The following is a 20,175-nucleotide window of genomic DNA, read 5'->3' on the forward strand; positions in this document are numbered from 1 at the left end:
AAATAGAAAGCCTGAACAGACCCATAACCAGTAAGGAGATTGAAACAGTCATTAAAAATCTCCAAACAAACAAAAGCCCAGGGCCAGACGGCTTCCCCAGGGAATTCTACCAAACATTTAAAGAAGAACTAATTCCTATTCTCCTGAAACTGTTCCAAAAAATAGAAATGGAAGGAAAACTTCCAAACTCATTTTAAGAGGCCAACATCACCTTGATCCCTACACCAGACAAGGATCACATTAAAAAAGAGAGCTATAGACCAATATCCTTGATGAACACAGATGCGAAAATTCTCACCAAAATACTAGCCAATGGGATTCAACAGTACATTAAAAGGATTATTTACCACGACCAAGTGGGATTTATCCCAGGGCTGCAAGGTTGGTTCAACATCCGCAAATCAATCAATGTGATACAACACATCAATAAAAGAAAGAACAAGAACCATATGATACTCTCAATAGATGCTGAAAAAGCATTTGACAAAGTACAGCATCCCTTCCTGATCAAAACTCTTCAAAGTGTAGCGATAGAGGGCACATACCTCAATATCATCAAAGCCATCTATGAAAAACCCACCGCAAATATCATTCTCAATGGAGAAAAACTGAAAGCTTTTCCACTAAGGTCAGGAACACGGCAGGGATGTCCATTATCACCACTGCTATTCAACATAGTACTAGAAGTCCTAGCCTCAGCAATCAGACAACAAAAGGAAATTAAAGGCATCCAAATCGGCAAAGAAGAAGTCAAAATATCACTCTTCGTAGATGATATGATACTCTATGTGGAAAACCCAAAAGACTCCACTCCAAAACTGCTAGAACTTATACAGGAATTCAGTAAAGTGTCAGGATATAAGATCAATGCACAGAAATCAGTTGCATTTCTCTACACCAACAATAAGACAGAAGAAAGAGAAATTAAGGAGTCAATCCCATTTACAATTGCACCCCAAATCATAAGATACCTAGGAATAAACCTAACCAAAGAGGCACAGAATCTATACTCAGAAAACTATAAAGTACTCATGAAAGAAATTGAGGAAGACACAAAGAAATGGAAAAATGTTCCATGCTCCTGGATTAGAAGGATAAATATTGTGAAAATGTCTATGCTACCTAAAGCAATCTACACATTTAATGCAATTCCTATCAAAGTACCATCCATCTTTTTCAAGAAATGGAACAAATAATTTTAAAATTTATATGGAACCAGAAAAGACCTCGAATAGCCAAAGGGATATTGACAAATAAAGCCAAAGTTAGTGGCATCACAAATCAGGAATTCAAGCTCTATTACAAAGCTGTCATCATCAAGACAGTATGGTTCTGGCACAAAAACAGACACATAGATCAATGGAACAGAATAGAGAGCCCAGAAATAGACCCTCAACTCTATGTTCAACTAATCTTTGACAAAGCAGGAAAAAATGTCCAATGGAAAAAAGACAGCCTCTTTAATAAATGATGTTGGGAAAATTGGACAGCCACGTGCAGAAAAATGAAATTGGACCTTTTCCTTACACCACACACAAAAATAAACTCAAAATGGATTAAGGACCTCAATGTGAGAAAGGATTCCATCAAAATCCTTGAGGAGAACACAGGCAGCAACCTCTTTGACCTCAGCTGCAGCAACATCTTCCTAGGAACATCGCCAAAAGCAAGGGAAGCAAAGGCAGAAATGAACTGTTGGGATTTCATCAAGATCAAAAGCTTTTGCACAGCAAAGGAAACAGTTAAAAAAATCAAAAGACAACTGACAGAATGGGAGAAGATATTTGCAAACGACATATCAGATAAAGGACTAGTGTCCAAAATCTATAAAGAACTTAACAAACTCAACACCCAAAGAACAAATAATCCAATCAAGAAATGGGCAGAGGACATGAACAGACATTTCTGCAAAGAAGACATCCAGATGGCCAACAGACACATGGAAAAGTGCTCCATATCACTCGGCATCAGGGAAATACAAATCAAAAGCACAGTGAGATATCACCTCACACCAGTCAGAATGGCTAAAATCAACAAGTCAGGAAATGACAGATGTTGGCGAGGATGCAGAGAAAGGGGAACCCTCCTACACTGTTGGTGGGAATGCAAGCTGGTGCAACCACTCTGGAAAACAGCATGGAGGTTCCTCAAAATTTTGAAAATAGGGCGCCTGGGTGGCTCAGTGGGTTAAGCCGCTGCCTTCGGCTCAGGTCATGATCTCAGGGTCCTGGGATCGAGTCCCGCATCGGGCTCTCTGCTCAGCAGGGAGCCTGCTTCCTCCTCCTCTCTCTCTGCTAGCCTCTCTGCCTACTTGTGATCTTTCTCTGTCAAATAAATAAATAAATAAAATCTTTAAAAAAAATTTTGAAAATAGAACTGCCCTATGACCCAGCAATTGCACTACTGGGTATTTACCCTAAAGATACAAAGGTAGTGATCCAAAGGGGCACGTGCACCCGAATGTTTATAGCTGCAATGTCCACAATAGCCAAACTATGGAAAGAACCTAGATGTCCATCAACAGATGAATGGATAAAGAAGATGTGGTATATATACACAATGGAATACTATGCAGCCATCAAAAGAAACGAAATCTTGCCATTTGCGACAACATGGATGGAACTAGAGCATATCATGCTTAGTGAAATAAGTCAAGCGGAGAGAGACAACTCTCATATGATCTCCCTGATATGAGGAAGTAATGATGCAACATGGGGGCTTAAGTGGGTAGGAGAAGAATCCATGAAACAAGATGGGATAGGGAGGGTGACAAACCGTAAGTGACTCTTAATCTCACGAAACAAACTGTGGGTTGCTGGGGAGAGGGGGGTTGGGAGAAGGGGGGTAGGGTTATGGACATTGGGGAGGGTATGTGCTTTTGGGTAAATTGGAAGGGGTGGTGAACCATGAGAGACTATGGACTCTGAAAAACAATCTGAGGGGTTTGAAGTGGCGGAGGCGTGGGTGGTTGGGGTACCAGGTGGTGGATATTATAGAGGGCACGACTTGCATGGAGCACTGGGTGTGGCGAAAAAATAATGAATAATGTTTTTCTGATAATAAATAAATTGGGGAAAAATTGTTATAGCCATAAAAAAATCTTGATTGCAAATGGATATTAAAGTATGTCAAATGCTTCCCTGCATCTCAAAATAACATAATTTTTATTCTTTATTTTCTTAATGTGCTGTATCACTTTGATCAATGTGTACGTGTAAAGCATGATTGCATTCCTGCAAGATCCCACTTGATCATAGTATATGATTTTCTCAGCATATTGGTGAACTTTAGTTGTTAGTATTTTGTTGAACATTTTTGCATATATGGTCATCAGGGATATTGGACTCTAAGACTCTTTTCTTGGGGGGTCCTCATTTATTTTTGCATTAGGGTTATGTTGGCCTCAGCAAATGAGTTTAGAAGCTTTCTCTTCTAGTTTTTTGAAAAGTGGGCAAATGACTGCTATGAATCCTTCCCTGAATGGGAGAATACCATGAAAGGCTTCTGGTTCTAGAACTTGGTTTTTTGGGAGGTTTTAAATTGCTGATATGATGAGTACTGGTGTTTTATGTAAGTATTAAATCACTAAAGATGAAACTGTTTCCACATTTTGGTGGGGGGCTGGATGAAGGGGAATGAGAGTCATGGGGGCCCAGCACTCAGAGGCTCCATCTGCCACTGTGGCTGTGCCATTCCTCTCAGATGCTGGCAGAAGAGGAAGGAAGTGGCAGAAACATGGCAGAGTGGTGGTGGTGGGGTGGCAGGAATGTGGGGTCCGAGGGAGTGATGAGACTGATGTGTAGCCCCCCTGTCCCACCCACAGTGTATGAGATCATCTACTGCGTGGCCAACAGCAACACCAGCATTTTCACCACAGTGGAGATGGGTGCCATGTTGAGGCAATTCACATCCACTTAGCTGTGTACATATTAAGACTGATGATCAAGATGAGGCAGGGTTGGGGAACTCCTATAGGCCACTCTCATCACCACTGACAAGTGAGGTAAGGCCAGAGGTCCAGGTCCGCTGTCCTGGTGACATGGGGAGGACAGCTGGGCCCAACTGGGAGCCACAAACTTGCTGGGTCCACAGCTTCCTGGGGCAGAGCTTGCAGGGTAGTGTGTCTACACAGCCCGATATTTACCAGACAGACAGGAATATCCCTGGAGAGGAGGTTGTGTAACTGGATCAGTGTGGCTCTGAGTCACCATGTTGGAGGGAGGCTCCCTGAAGCCAGGTGCTTTTTCGCTGATGTTCAAAACGACATGACCAGCTGAGCCAGGGGTTCCAAAACACGTTTTCTACAAAGCAATCCTAAAGAGAAATGTCTTCATGGAAGCTGCTTCTGTTCCAAGCACTGGTGAGGTGCTTTTATTGTTCATTGTCTTGGTTTCTCCTCTACAATCCCTGGGGTACAAAGTGCTGTGAGGCCCACTTCTATGGAAGATGTGGGTCACAGACAGATTCAGTCATTTGACAGGAACACAGCTGTTGAGGCAGTGATGTGAACACCCTCCACAGACTCTGGGCTCCCTGTTCCCACAGCAATATGCTATGGGTTTCCATATCAGTGAGCCCATGATATGTCCTCCAGCCTCATTTTGGGATTTGCCTCATTGGTTTCCCTTCCCAGGGCCACCCCAACTACTCTAGGCCCTTTTTATGCCACCCAACATTGGAGGTACCACAGGGGTTCCAGGTTAGGTCAATGTCAGGACAGAGCAGGGCGATCTGGAGTACAGAGCAGCCACTGAAACCACACTCTGAGGCCTCCAGGAGCCTGGGTGGCTTTCAGGGCAGCGGGATGCCTGCCAGTTTCTGTGCTACAAACAGCCCACATGCATGGTTCCCTTAGAGTTCTGGCTTCCAAATGTGAGGCACAGGGACTGCATCCCTATTTTCTCCACAGGGAGCAGGCTGTGCTTTGGCCCTGCTGAGGTCACACAGTAGCCCATGAATAGTAGCTTGACCTGGCCTATCTCAGGACTTGTGTTGAGGGGAACATATGGCTCATTAACATCCCGTGCTCTTGAATGGAGAGCCCCATCCATGCCCCATAGATATCTCCCTGGACATTGGAGCAAAATCAAAACAACAAAATGAAAGGATCCAGGATATATTTGGGCCCATTTACCTGCAGAGGTATTCTTGGTCTGTGGCTGGCTCGTCAATGTCAGAGCAGGGCTCTTACTGGATCACAGGTAGGCTGACAACCAGGCCAATTGCAGGGTATCTTGAAATGTTTCTGCCCCGGGAGTAGCACACTTGCTCACTACTCATGTTGTTTGTGCTGTTGTGCTGAATCCTCCTCTGACCCACCTGCGTACCATGAGAGGCTGAGTGATATGCAATGCCTGGAGTGTAGAATATGTTGGCTTCCCTACACATCTGTCTCTAGGGGTTATTCGGCTGGTGGGGAGGGGGCTGGGAGCAGGTATTTGGGTCTGATGTGCCTTGCTTCAGAAATGCCCCCTGAGGTTGAGCAGGAAGGCAGGGGCTGCAGTCCTATCTGGCACTTGGTTCCACATTGGTCACCATTGTGGTTGGGTTGAGGGGAGCACAGGGCCAGCAAGCCAGAGTCTGTGGCTCCTCAACTGCCTGTTGATGGCCTACAACCAGGACCAGGGGCACCGGAGCAGAGCCAGAGTCGCAAGGCCTAGGCAGATGCTCTTAGGAAAGGACTGGAGGCAGGGAGGGAGGTGGGCAGGCCCAGGCAGCTGCATCAGACAGCCAGATCACAGGGGGGCTGAAGCCCATCTCTATACTCTGTGACACATTGGAAGGATGGCATGTCTCAGGGCAAAAAGCACACAGCGGGAATTCTGCCATCACCACAACCCTGAAGTAGAAGGTGTGGTGTGACGTGCAGTCAGGGACCTGGTTACAATGTGTGTGTCTCCTAATCCAGTCTCCTTTCGAATGCTTAGGTCAGCACTTGGGCGTTGGATGGAGGGAAGCTAGCTAGGGTGCAGGAGTTCTTTCTGAGGAAGCTGGCATGTGGAATGCTGCCTCGTGGCTGGGGTGGGTGGTGGGGTTAGAGACCAAAATATCCTGCTAAGTGCTAAGGCTCAGGCTCTGTGCAAGAGGATTCTTGGAAGCTTTACAGAAGAAGAACCCTATCTGCATGTCCCTGCAGCTCTGTTCCTCCTGCACAAACCTTGGATGGGTGCAAAGGGGGATAAAGGGTGGGAAGGAGTATATTTGCTCCTTCCACCCCTATGCAGGTTACCACCTTCCAAGGAGATCCATCAAGGACATGGAACACAGAGGCTGAGTGGCCTGGTGGACACCAAGAGAGGGTGTGCTATGCAACTGGGGGAGAAAGGGCTAGACCTGCCTGACCATGGTGGATGCAAAGTGGGCACTGGACAGTTTTGTGGGCCTCGGGTAAGACGGTAGGCTGCAGGGTTACACCATCATCCAGGAAGCCTCCATGAACACTGGTTCATATACTTTACAACCCCACTGGTTTTCTCCTTGGGAGAAAATTCTAGAAGCAGAACCCTTAGCTCAGAAGACATGAGTGTGTTTGGCTTGGAGATATGGAAACTCATGGACACGCCATGCCCTAGGGAGCAGGATGCAGGTTTGTGTCCTCTCTGCCTCCATGCTTATGTCTTGATTTCAATGTTTGGTGAAAATATATCTCATTAATCGTGTGTCCACAGGCCTTTCATTCCTACTCTACCACTAAATGCCTGTGACTTTACATGGTGATGTGTCTCATGGGGTCTTAGTGTCTGATCGTGAAAATCCTCAAACTCAAATGGGTACAGATTTGCAGAACTCATGGAAAAGCTGCATTCAAGCTGAACAAGAATTAATAAGGGGGGACTGAATGAGTTGAGGGAGATGAGTCTACCTTAGTGACTCTTGTTTGAAACATTGCTGGTTCTTTAATGTTTCTTCTTCCAGATTGAGGAAAATTATCCATGTATCTGTATCTGTATCCATGTATCTGTATTTCTGGATCTGAAAGTATCCATGAGCTACAGAAATGTGATGAAATATTTCTGTGTGAGCAAATGGGAGCATTTAACTTCTCTCCCTCCCTGAATCCTCCATCATTCAGAAGCTGTCAGGGAGAATTCTTTCTTCCAAGGTACTTAGGATTATTAACGTAAGTTCAGCACAAGTGCCTTTTTCTTGTAACAGGACACTGCTGGAAACATTGGTTATTTTACCAAGGGATTGAGTGAAATGTCCAATTTGAGAGTAACGTGTATAGAGTCAGATAATGACCACACAATTTTCAGTAATTAAGGGTGGCTTTGTGGCACCCCCTTGGCAATAGAAGCTTCACACTTCGATGACACAGTGCCCAGGAACCTTGCCAGATGAGTAGGGAAAGTTATTTGTTGGCAGTTATAGGAACCTCAGGATATTTGTGGGACCTCGAGAAAAGGAATCAACCAAAATCGACAGGTATTGCAGTCAAGTCTGATGGGAGTATCGTGCTTAGCTTTGGCTTGGACACTACTGAAATTTAACTCTAGAGATTCCTCATGAAAAGTTCCCAACACAGCAGGGTTTCAAAATCTGGATGAAATGGTCCATCACTATGCCTTCTAGGCTTAATTAGAATAGATGCTAATAAACCAAGTGTGCTTGTGGCTGCCTTCTTGCATCTAAGAAACCATCCCAAATTCGTTGAACTGAAATCCATCAGCCGTGTGGACTGGCACCCGCTGCCACCACCACCAGTCATTTCTTTGCCTCACAGTGGGTCCCGTGTAGCCCTGAATCTATTTAGTGTGCAATCAGGTTTGGAGGCTGGCAGTGTTTCCTTATTGGGAAAATCCTATCAGAACTATAACCCAAATTGTCCCAGAATCCTCTAGAAATTGGTTGCTGGAGGGCTGACTCTTTGGGTCAGTAGCATAGTCGCTGGTTCGGAGTGAAACAACTTCAATCTCCAAAGTATAGGTTACATTCATATTGGGTGGTGATTAGTTGTTGGTTTTTTCTTTCTTTCTTTTTTTTTAGTTCCAGGGTCCATGAGAGGGATGTCTTAGAAAGGAAAGACCAGAGGCTCATTTCAGCCAAAAAGAGTTGTGAAAAGAGAAAGAAAGACTAACAGAGTCACTCATGTAGAGTAGAAAAGACATTGAGAAGGTAGAGTATGTGCATATCTCCTATGGGAGTTCTGTGTCATTGAAGATACGGGGTAGATTAATGAGAACACATGTCAAAAGTTAAAAAAGATTCAAGGAGAAGTAAGCAACCCTAGGACGGTCATGCAAAATGCAGTTGAAATAGGGTTTCTGCAGATCTTCTGTTCGGGTTTTCAGATCAGCAGGAACTTTAATTAGACTCTCTTCACTAATTGCAAATGATGATTGACCTCTGGGCCATCTCCTGGCCCACATCCTTCTGCTTGGGACTGGCATAGATATCATAGAACTCCTGGTAGCTAACTTACCATGCATGTATTATTTGAAGGTCTACCAGCAGCAATGCTAAGTCTTTCACAAATTTCAGGATCCTGTGGTTTTGGCCTCTTTGAGCTTGTGCTCTCTGCTGGAAGGGAGGAGCATGCTTTCAGTTTTGTATGACATTGTGTCTTTCTGAGTATGGGTCCTGAAACCTCAGCTAAATGCTATCTGTGTTTTTATAGGTGGTGCTTTGAGGCTCAGGTGACTTTACCTCCTTGTCAGCATCCAGTCCATCTGGCCTCTGACTCTTCAGTGCAGATTCAAGTGCAACACGTACAGAAGTGTGACCCCTGTCGTCTCCATGGTGGATGTGCATCACAGCAGTAAGTTGTCCTGGTTCTGAACTTTCTGCCTGGGTTGAGGTTCATGGTGTGACTTGGGTGCCTCTTTTGCTGGCTTCTGTGTTTCTTCTGGAGGGAAAGATACCTTCTTCTTTTCGATTAAATTGGAGATGTACCTTTAGCCAGAATAACTAGAATTTGTTGCTTGGGGTAAATTACTTAGTGGCACATATGGAGAAGGTTCTGCAAGTCCCTCCTCAAAAAAAAAAAAATCTGAACTACAGTTTGCTTATGTTAGCAGAATCCTGAATTATTGCTGGGTTATTTTATAAATAGACATTCTCTCCAAAATAGTGTTTTCTGTCAACACATTCTTTTTAGGGCCAGTAAACTAGAGTAAAAAAATATCGGGCATCTTTACAAATTGATATCTGAGTGGATGTGCTGTTTTTTGTTTGTTTGTTTGTTTGTATTTTTTTTTTAAGAGGGAGAGGTGAGAGAGAGAGAGAGGGATACACTGGGCAGGCGCCACACACTTTGCAGGGCTCGATCTCACAACCCTGGAATCATCATCTCAGCCAAAATCAAGAGGGTCAGTAAGAAGGTCACTCACATAGAGTAGAGAAGACATGAGGAGGTAGAGTGTTTGCACATCTCCTGTAGGAATTCCATATCACTGAAGATTCAGGGTAGATGAATGAGAACATATTTCTAATATGAAGATTCTAGGAGAAGTAAGCATTGCTAAGAGGTCATGTGAAATGCAGTTGTAATAGGATTTCTGCAAGTCTTCTGTTTGGTTCTGGCAGCAGCAGGAAGTTTATTTAGTCTCCTGTCAGTAGTTGCCAATGGTGATTGATGTCTGGATCACCTCTTGTCCTACACACTCCTCCTTTAGTCTGGCATAGTCATTGTGGAACTTCTGGTAGCCAAGATTGGAAGGGGAGGTATGAAGGGAGAGAGAGACCTTTACGCAGGCTCCATCTGTGGTGCAGAGCATGACACATGTCACGGGCTCAATCTGACAACCCTGATATCAGGACATGAGCCTAAATCAAGAGTTTGTCCTTTAAATAAAAGAAACATACAGGCATTCCTGGATGTGCTTTGTGTTTATGGAAGGGAGCATACATATCCCCTCCCGTTCTAAATCGGGCACTGTTTCCATATCAGCAGTGGTCTTACACATTCTCAGGCCAAGACATAAGGAGCAACTCTTGGTGGTGGAGAAAAGCACCTGGCTACCAAATTCTCATAGAGGGGGAGGAAGACGTCACTGCCTGAATCTGAAAAGTACAGTTTAATTCCTGTCCTGATACACACAATTCTTCAAAATCAGCACCACTCTAAAAGATTAAATCAATTTCCAAGTTCCGGGGTGGCACAGTTGGTTAAGCATCTGCCCTTGGCTGAGGTCAGGATCTCTGGATCCTGGAGGATCAGGTCCAGCATTGGACACCCTTCTCAATGTGAAGCCTGCTTCCTCTCCCTCTTCTCTGCCGCCCAACCTGGACTATTCTTTTTTTTTTAATACAATATATGATTTTATTAATAAATAGTGTGAAAGCATCAGTGATAACTGCCTGAGCATTAAAATCTTTTAAACATCCATGTCTTGGCTTTAATGTTGTGCATACTGGCCTATATGGCACTACAAGTAAACATGAAAATAGTTCCCATATCCATGCACAGGTATTCAGCTATAATACCATTTACAAATTATTATAGACAAGGTAACCTTTGCAACAATTAATATTCATTTGGACAACCAAAATTAAATGAGTATTAAATCAAGCAAGAAATGGGCTATGTTCAACATGTTCTAGATGTCAGGGTGTAATAGTCAAGGTCATTTAAAACTTATTTTTTTTTCTTTAGAGGGACATCTTTTCTTTATGTGGGTGCTCAAATGAAAGCTTAGGAATGCATTCTTAGACCACAGTAACAAAAGTCAGACACAAGAAAGTACTTGCCTTTTCTTTTGAATGAAGCAATACATTTGTTCATTCTCTCTCTCCAAGCATCATTTCCCATATTACTAATGAAAATGCTTACAAGTACCAACCCCAAAATTCTGTCTTCAAGGGGGAAGTTATAAATTTTAAAAAGAGTGGTTCATTATATAAAAGTCAAATTCCAGCAACACTAATGCTAAAAATGACATTAAATGTCTTAGCATCCACATAATATATTTCCATGAGTTTTCTATTATGTACAAGTTTATTTTCCTTAAGAAGTAAAACAAAGTTTGAATAGTACAGTCTGTGGTGTGGTAACATCAGCATCTGCCAGTTCTTGCCCATCAATGAGTCCCAATTCTTTCAACGTTTTGGAGAGATTTGGCCTTGTTCATTCTTCAATAGAGGTTACTGACTATAGGCAAAGTGTTCTATTTTTTCCCTCTAATGTAGCTGTGATAGCTGGACATTTCATCTGCAGAGAAGCACTATTGGTTAAATAATCCAAAACCTCCTGTAGTTTAGCAGATGGAGAAAACTGAATACTTTGAGGAAGCTGACGACAAGCTGAGCAGTTTTCCTTTCTCTCTGCTTCAAATGTGTATGTGTATAGTCCATCTACATCATTGAATACCAAGTAATTATTAAGAGGAATATATGCACTTGTGGCTATATAAAAAACCTCAGTGGCACACACAGCTGCTATGACCGCATTTGTAGAAGCTACTGCTGGAATTATTCTTTTTACTACTCCTTGAGTGAGTCTATAGGTCTCACCCCTAATATTTTATTGTGATGCCCTCTCGAGGGATTTTTGGAAAATCCACTGAATATGATCAGGATCATCTCCGTCTAATGGAATTCCTTCTCCAAAAGGCTGCTCCGTAGGCCATTGCAGTATCCTTACATACTCAATAGAGTGTTCTGGTAGCCTGGGCATAGACGCAATGGTGCACATGGGAAAATTAACCTGTGGAGGATACAGTTCTAGTGTGCATTCAATACAAGCAGTCATTCCAGGAAGAATCACCTGGGCATTTCCTTTAAAACCTTCTGTCCCCCCATCTATTAAAGGGACAATGGAGCTTGGATCTAAAACACCATCTTCATAATTCAGAAGGGATATCAACATACCATTTATCCCTCTTCTGGCTATGATAGAGTGCAGTCCACATACAATTATATGAAATTGTCGATAGAAAGTGTCATTAAAATCCTGAATCTTGTTGAAATGTGGAACTACCTTGCAGTTAGGAACTCTGTCATTTAGAAATTCTGCAGCAACTTCAACCTTAGGTCTTCCAATATCAGGGCCTAAATAAAAACTGCCTATTTAGATGGGAAACATCTATAGTGTCCATGTCTATAACATGAATCTGTCTAAAACCAGACAACACCAGATTTTTCAGGAGCTCACATCCTAAGCCACCAGCTCCAATGTCTAGAACTTTACATGTATCTAACAAAAACTGGAGAGATTCAGTGCTCGGTTCGAAATCAGGGTGTGTGAAGGGTCCAGATCACTCGAGGAACTTCTTTCCATGGTTCCAGCGACCTTACCTGTCTCCAGTGTTCCCCCAACCCACCATCAACAGCCATTTTCTCAGCCAGCAGCTCCTCTATTCTCCTTCTTTTCTTTTCCAGCTCCTCGCCATCTGCCATATTGTTCTCCCCAACCTGGACTATTCTTGCCCCTCTCTAGCTCTCTCACTCTCAAATAAGTAAAGAAAATAGAAATGTTTCTAATCATGTAATTAATTTATAAATCCTTTCCAATTTATGAGGACAATATTATAATTAAGGATACACGAGAGGTAGATCACAAACCATGTGTTTGTTGAGTCTTGGTGCCATTCATCTTTGAAATCTACATACATTGACAGATTGTTTTCGTGAACATACGTCAATCACCTTGTGTTCTAAGATTCTAAGTTAACCCTTCAATTGATGTTATCATGGATCCCAGGCAGTGTATATATGTGTCAAACTTCCTACCAAGAGACAGTACCAGTGTCAGTTGTGAGAGCTAGTAAAGGAAAAGTCCCCCCGATCTTAACTGTCACAGTGTGCATGGTTGTGAGACCCCTCCTTTTCAGTGATACTGGTCTTTATGCAAGTACTGATGGATGGGAGCAGATTTGCTTTATTTCTAGCTATTGGTTACTGAAATACTACATTCAGCATCCCTCAGAACGTGACTCAGTTGTATGTGTTTGCAGTGAAAAATTGTCAGTGTATGAGTTTGTAACTCATTTTCACCCTAATAAATTCCTTGGGAGGTATTTGCCCAGTGATTTTCTGATGTGAGTATCCAGGGAAGAATTTCCCCCCTATGCACTGGGATCAGTGTTTCCTCGGTGTGAGGGTGTCATAGTTGGCTAAGGAAGAAGGAATACCTGAGAACATTCCTTTCCTCATCACTCCAGGAAAACTTTCTTTTGTGTGAATCCTCCCAGGTCCTTCACGTGTTGGCTCCATGAGGAATGGGATTCCCACATGGATTTCATCAGCATTCAGCAGCAGCAATGATGCAGGGTGTCCCAGGAGGTCCCTGAACCTTCGCTTCTGTATGAGGGATGACCCGCTCTCTAAGATGGTAGCAGGAGCTCAGGCCTGAGCCCCAGCTGAAGCTTCTTCCAAGAATACACAGTGTTAGTCATTTTCCCTGTGTGAGTTCTCTGGTGTTGGGAAAGTGACCATATCTGGCAGAAGGCTCTGCCTCAGTGATCGGAGTCACAGGGTTTGTACTCTCTGATTTATGTGGTGGTGAGAAAGGTGGGCACTCTGGGTACAGGCAGGACCCCAGTAATGACAGACACAAGTTTCCCTGGTCCGAGTTGTCTGTTGTCTCCAAATGTGAGAGCTGTATCTAACAGCTCTTCCACGTTGACCACATTTGTCGGGGTTCCGACTGGTGTGGTTCCTCAGATGCTGGCTAAGGGTATGGATGTACTAAATGCTATCCCTTGAAGATGGATTCAACCAGTTTCTGTCTGTGGCAACGTGCCCATGGCCTCGAAGGGATGCATGTTGCTGTGGGCTCTGGTACAGCAATGCCACCACAAGGCGTCTAACCCATGTGAGGTCATGGGGAAGAATAAGAACAGAGCTCTCTGAATGAAGGGTCTCCCATCCTTGTTACATCCCTGAGGTGCCTCTCCCGTGGTTTTGCTGTGTGCAGAGGTGAGCCCTGGCCTAGAATTGTTTCCCCCATGTGTATCATGCCTACTTTCCTCAGAAGGGTGAGTTCTCTTGTGTCTCCCGAGGTTAGAGCCCAGACCAAAGGCTCTCCCACACTGGGGAGATGTGTGTGGTGCAATCCAGGATGAACGAGTTCTGATGTCATTTGAACTGGAAACATGTGGCTGAAGGTTCTTCCACATTGTCTGTAAATACAAGGTTTCTCTTCCCAGGACATAACACACATGGAATGATTTGAGGTACGTGAGAAATCTCCCTCCTGTTCCCCAGCATTGGCCAGGTTTCTGTGCAGGGTGAACCCTCTGCTAATGGCCAAAACAGGAGGGACTGTGGAAGGACTGCTCACTCGTGTTCCTCCCTTCCTGACTCAACATACGAATTCCAGCCCCTTTCCTCAGGAATAGTCTCTGCATCAACCTCTGCATGCCACTTGTAGTCAGGTGCCATGTTACTTTCTGGAATTCAGATAGATCTTTCTACATGGTAGCCTCACATCCATGTCAACTGCTGATTAAATTTTATACGTTTGAGTTTCAAACTATATCGGTGAGTCGTGTTCAAGACAGTGACTTTTACAGACACTCAGGCGATGGTTTGACTTGAGGTGCATTTCAGTCCAGAAATGAAACTATTCCGATTTCTGTGCTATACTGGGGTCATGATGGGAGGATGACTCTATGATGGGGTTGGGGGTGGTCAGGCAAAAGGGAGATTTTGCAAGAACGTTGCAGTAGGACAGAGGACACAGAGGATACAGGAGACCTTGCTTTTGTCAAAGGCAGTTTTTCCATCTAGGAAGGCATTAATAGAAAGATAGTTGGGGGGGGACAAGATGGCGGGGTACTAGGAAGAGGCGTCTTTTCAGCTGGTACCCCAAAGTGAGCTGAATACCTACCAAAGAACTCCGATCACCCATGAAATCAGCCTGAGATCAGAATTATACACGTCTGGATCTCTACAGGGGCAGAAGACGCCAGTGAACAGGTAAAGTGGAATGGGAACAGCGGACTGATATCAGAAGATAAACAAAAAAAAAAAAAAAGGGGGGGGGGAGGGTGCCACCAGAGGCGACCGGTGCGAAAGTAATACCCCGATAAGAGCGAGAGTGCCCAGCGTCTGGGGACCAGCAGTAACTTGGAGACTGGTTGAAAGCACTCCAAAAGAGCAAAGGATTGCGGGGGGGAAATTGTGGGAATCGGGGCGGCTAGGGACAGGGGCTTAAGTCCCCAGTCCCAGACGGCCTCCCCGGCGCGGAGGCAGAGAGAGTGCGGCAGAGAAACCAGCTCCTGGTCCCTAAGCCGCCAGCGCGCCCCAGAGCACATGGGTTCCGGCTCCTGTGAGGGGATGGGAGCTGCGCCGGTCTGCAGAACGCGCGCTAGCCCTACCACAAAGCTTGAGATGCGCACGCACGTCCCTCCAGCTCTCCTGGGTTTCTAAGGCCCGGGGGCGCTTCTTGACCCGCGCCATTGTTTCAAAGTCTAAGCCGCACGCGCGAAACTCTTCCCCGGACAGAGGCGCGTAAAAGCCCAGCCTGCGGCTTCCGGACCAGCGCCCCATTCTCAGTGCCCCAGACGCGCGCCCGACCCACAGCCGCCGCTGAAAAGAGGTGCGCGCAAGCCGGGCACTCCCAGCCCAGGCCGGCGGCAAAATCTCAGCGTGTGATAGCTGCTTGGAACCTCTCTGGCGGTCAGGAGCTCCCAGACAGCCGTCACTGCCTTGGCTTTGGGGACGAGCAAAAGATCCTGCGCCCCCAGGGTCTTTAACTTGGAACCTGCACTGCCAGCGTCCAAGGGGGAATTTATTCAGCTTCTGAACCCAGACTGAGGCTTCTCTCTGAGACGGAGATCAGGAAGTGTTCCAGGGTGCACCTTGACTGCACCAGAGTTGATACATCCAGCTACATCTGTTCAGTCTTCTCACACCAAAATGACTAGGAGGAGGAATGCCCAACAGAAGAAAAATACAGAGGATGGACCTTCTGCAACAGAGCTAACGGCTATCAACATAGACAATATGTCGGAAAGAGAATTCAGGCTAACAATTATCCAGGCAATAGCTAGGTTGGAGAAAGCCATGGATGACCAAACAGAATTGATTAGGGCCGAACTGAAAGCGACCAGACAGGATGTTCACAATGTTAGGGCGGAGCTTAAAGCTACCAGGGAGGAGGTCCACAATGCTCTCAATGAGTTCCAATCCAATCTAAACTCTCTCAAAGCTAGGGTAACTGAGACAGAAGATAGAATTAGTGATCTGGAAGACAAACAGATAGAGAGAAAGGATCAGGAGGAAGCCTGGAACAAACAGCTTAGATCCCACGAAAGCAGAATCAGGGAAATAAATGATGCCATGAAGTGTTCCAACGTCAGAATTATTGGAATTCCTGAAGGGGAGGAGAAAGAAAGAAGTCTAGAAGATATCATGGAACAAGTCCTTCATGAAAATTTTCCGAATCTCGCGAATGAAACCAGCGTTCATGTACTAGAGGCTGAACGGTCTCCACCCAAGATTATACACTCCAAAAAAACATCACGACACCTGATAGTCAAATTGAGAAATTATAATTGTAGGTATAATCTCTTGAAAGCCGCCAGGGCAAAGAGGCTCCTTACTTACAGAGGGAAGCCCATCAGAATAACGTCAGACCTGTCCACAGAGACCTGGCAAGCCAGAAGAGGCTGGCAAGATATATTCAGGGCACTAAATGAGAAGAACATGCAGCCAAGAATACTTTATCCAGCAAGACTGACATTCAAAATGGATGGAGAGATAAAGAGATTCCAAGACCGGCAAGGCTTAAAAGACTATGCAACCACCAAGCCGATACTGCAGGAAATATTAAGGGGGGGATCTATAAAAGAGGAAAAATCCCAAGAATAGCATTGAACAGAAATATAGAGACAGTCTACAGAAAGAAAGACTTCAAAGGTAACTCGATGTCAATAAAAACGTATCTATCAATAATCACTCTCAATGTGAATGGCCTAAATGCACCCATAAAACGGCACAGGGTTGCAGATTGGATAAAACGACAGTACCCATCCATATGCTGTCTACAAGAGACCCATTTTGAACCTAAAGACACACGCAGACTGAAAGTGAAGGGGTGGAGAAGCATCTTTCATGCCAATGGGACTCAAAAGAAGGCCGGGGTAGCGATTCTCATATCAGATAAATTAGACTTCAAACTAAAGATTGTAGTCAGAGATATAGAAGGACACTACATAATCCTTAAAGGGACTATCCACCAAGATGATCTGACAATTGTAAATATCTATGCTCCCAATATGGGAGCAGCCAATTACTTAAGAAAACTGTTAATCAAGATAAAGAGTCATATTGATATGAATACACTAATCGTAGGAGATCTTAACACGCCTCTTTCAGAATTAGACAGATCATCGAAGCAGAAAATCAATAAAGAAACAAGAGCATTGATGACAGATTGGACCAGATGGACCTCATAGATATATACAGAACATTCCACCCTAAAACAGCAGAATACTCATTCTTCTCAAGTTCACACGGAACCTTCTCTAGAATAGACCACATACTGGGTCACAAATCAGGACTCAGCCGATACCAAAAGACTGAGATGATTCCCTGCATATTCTCAGATCACAATGCTTTGAAACTGGAGCTCAATCACAAGGAAAAGTTCCGAAGGAACTCAGACTCCTGGAAGCTAAAGACCACCTTGCTTAAGAATGCTTGGATCAAGCAGGAGATCAAAGAAGAACTGAAACAATTCATGGAAACCAATGAGAATGAAGACACTTCGGTCCAAAACCAATGGGATACAGCAAAGGCGGTCCTAAGGGGAAAATATATAGCCATCCAAGCCTTGCTCAAAAAAATTGAAAAATCCAGAACACACCAGCTGTCTCTACACCTTAAAGAACTGGAGGATAAACAACAAATCAAACCAACTCCACACATAAGAAGGGAAATCAAGATTAGAGCTGAGATCAATGAGGGAGAAACCAGAGATACAGTAGAACGTATCAATGAAACTAGAAGCTGGTTTTTTGAACGAATCAATAAGATCGATAAGCCACTGGCTACACTCATCCGAAAGAAAAGAGAGAAATCCCAAATTCATAAAATTATGAATGAAAAGGGAGAGATCACAACTAACACCAAGGAAGTAGAAACAATCAACAGAAGTTATTACGAACAGTTATATGCCAATAAGCTTAGCAACCTAGATGAAATGGATGCATTCCTGGAAAAATATAAACTACCAAAATTGAACCAGGAAGAAATCGACAACCTGAATAGACCAATATCTAATAACGAGATTGAAGCAGTGATCAAAAACCTCCCAAAAAACAAGAGCTCAGGACCTGACGGATTCCCTGGGGAATTCTACCAAACCTTCAAAGAAGAAATAACACCTATTCTCCTGAAGTTGTTTCAAAAAATTGAAGCAGAAGGAAAACTTCCAGACCCTTTCTGTGAAGCCAGCATTACCCTGATCCCCAAACCAGGCAAGGACCCTACCAAAAAGGAGAATTTCAGACCAATATCACTGATGAATATGGATGCTAAGATTCTCAGTAAGATTCTAGCCAACAGGGAGGAGTCAAGATGGCGGAGAAGTAGCAGGCTGAGACTACCTCAGCTAGCAGGAGATCAGCTAGAGAGCTTATCTAAAGATTGCAAACACCTGCAAATCCATCGGCAGATCGAAGAGAAGAACAGCAATTCTAGAAACAGAAAAACAACCACTTTCTGAAAGGTAGGACTGGCGGAGAAGTGAATCCAAAGCGACGGGAAGATAGACCCCGGGGGGAGGGGCCGGCTCCCGGCAAGCGGCGGAGCAACGGAGCGCAAAATTGGGACTTTTAAAAGTCTGTTCTGCTGAGGGACATCGCTCTGGAGGCTAAACTGGGGCGAAGCCCACGCGGGGTCGGCGTGACCTCAGGTCCCGCGGGGTCACAGAAGGATCGGGGGTGTCTGAGTGTCGCAGAGCTTGCGGATATTGGAACGGGAAAGCCGGCTGCAGAGACAGAGCCGACAGTGAGCTCGCAGCTCAGAGTTGCCTTGAACCGGTCGCAAGCTCGGTGAGCTCGGAGCGTGGCCGGAGGTCAGGCAGACGCGAGTTACTGGGAGCTGTTCTCTGAGGGCGCACTGGGGAGTGGGGCCCCGGGCTCTTGGCTCCTCCGGGCCGGAGACCAGGAGGCCGCCATTTGTATTCCCGTCCTCCGGAACTCTACGGAAACCACTCAGGGAACAAAAGCTACTGAAAGCAAAGCCGAGCAGATCACTCAGCCTGGCCCCTGCTAAGGGCGGTGTAATTCCGCCTGGGGCAAAGACACTTGAGAATCACTAAAACAGGCCCCTCCCCCAGAAGATCAACAAGAAATCCTGCCAAGACCAAGTTCACCTACCAAGGAGTGCAGTTTCAATACCAAGGAGAACAGCAGAATTCCAGAGGAGGAGAAAAGAAACCACGGAACTCATGGATTTCTCCCTGTGATTTTTTAGTCTTGCAGTTAATTTAATTTTTTTCTTTTTCATTATTTTTTCTCTTCTTCTGCTAAAATTTTTTAAAACTTTTACCCTTTTCTTTTTTAACGTTTTTTAACTAGACTATCTAATATATATATATTTTTCTTTTTTATACTTTTCTTTATTCATTTTCTTTTTTTTAATTCTTTTTTTTTCTTTTTTTCTTTCTTTATTTTTGAACCTCTTTTTATCCCCAAATCAGAAGAGATCCTAATCTCTTCAATCTTTTTTTTCTTAATTCTTTTTTAAATTCTTGATTGAATTTTTAATTCAATCTCTTTTTTTTAATTCCTTTTTTTCTTTTTTTTTCTTTCTTTCTTTTTGAACCTCTTTTTATCCCCAAATCAGAAGAGATTGGGAGATCCCAATCAGAAGAGATTGGGAGATCCCAATCAGAAGAGATTGGGAGATCCCAATCAAAGGAGATCCCAATCAGAGGAGATCCCTCACCCAATCGTGAGGGGGGAGGGAGAAATCCCCCCTCACGATTTGGTATCTCTTCTGATTTGGTTAAAGCATATTTTCCTGGGATTGTTGCCACCCTTTTAGTATTTTACTTGCTCCTTCATATACTCTTAGCTGGACAAAATGACAAGGCGGAAAAATTCACCACAAAAAAAAAAGAACAAGAGGCAGTACCGAAGGCTAGGGACCTAATCAGTACAGACATTGGTAATATGTCAGATCTAGAGTTCAAAATGACAATTCTCAAGGTTATAGCCGGGCTTGAAAAAGGCATGGAAGACATTAGAGAAACCCTCTCCAGAGATATAAAAGCACTCTCTG

The 20,175-nt window shown here is 44.3% G+C and overlaps 1 pseudogene; it reads right to left on the reverse strand.

Annotated features, from left to right (window-relative positions):
• Positions 1-10,806: 10,806 nt before the first annotated feature.
• LOC122903984 lies at positions 10,807-12,336 on the reverse strand (annotated as a pseudogene).
• Between the last annotated feature and the right edge of the window lie 7,839 nt (positions 12,337-20,175).

The sequence above is a fragment of the Neovison vison genome, chromosome 4 (genome assembly GCF_020171115.1).
Source record: "Neovison vison isolate M4711 chromosome 4, ASM_NN_V1, whole genome shotgun sequence".
NCBI classification, from domain to species: Eukaryota; Metazoa; Chordata; class Mammalia; order Carnivora; family Mustelidae; genus Neogale; species Neogale vison.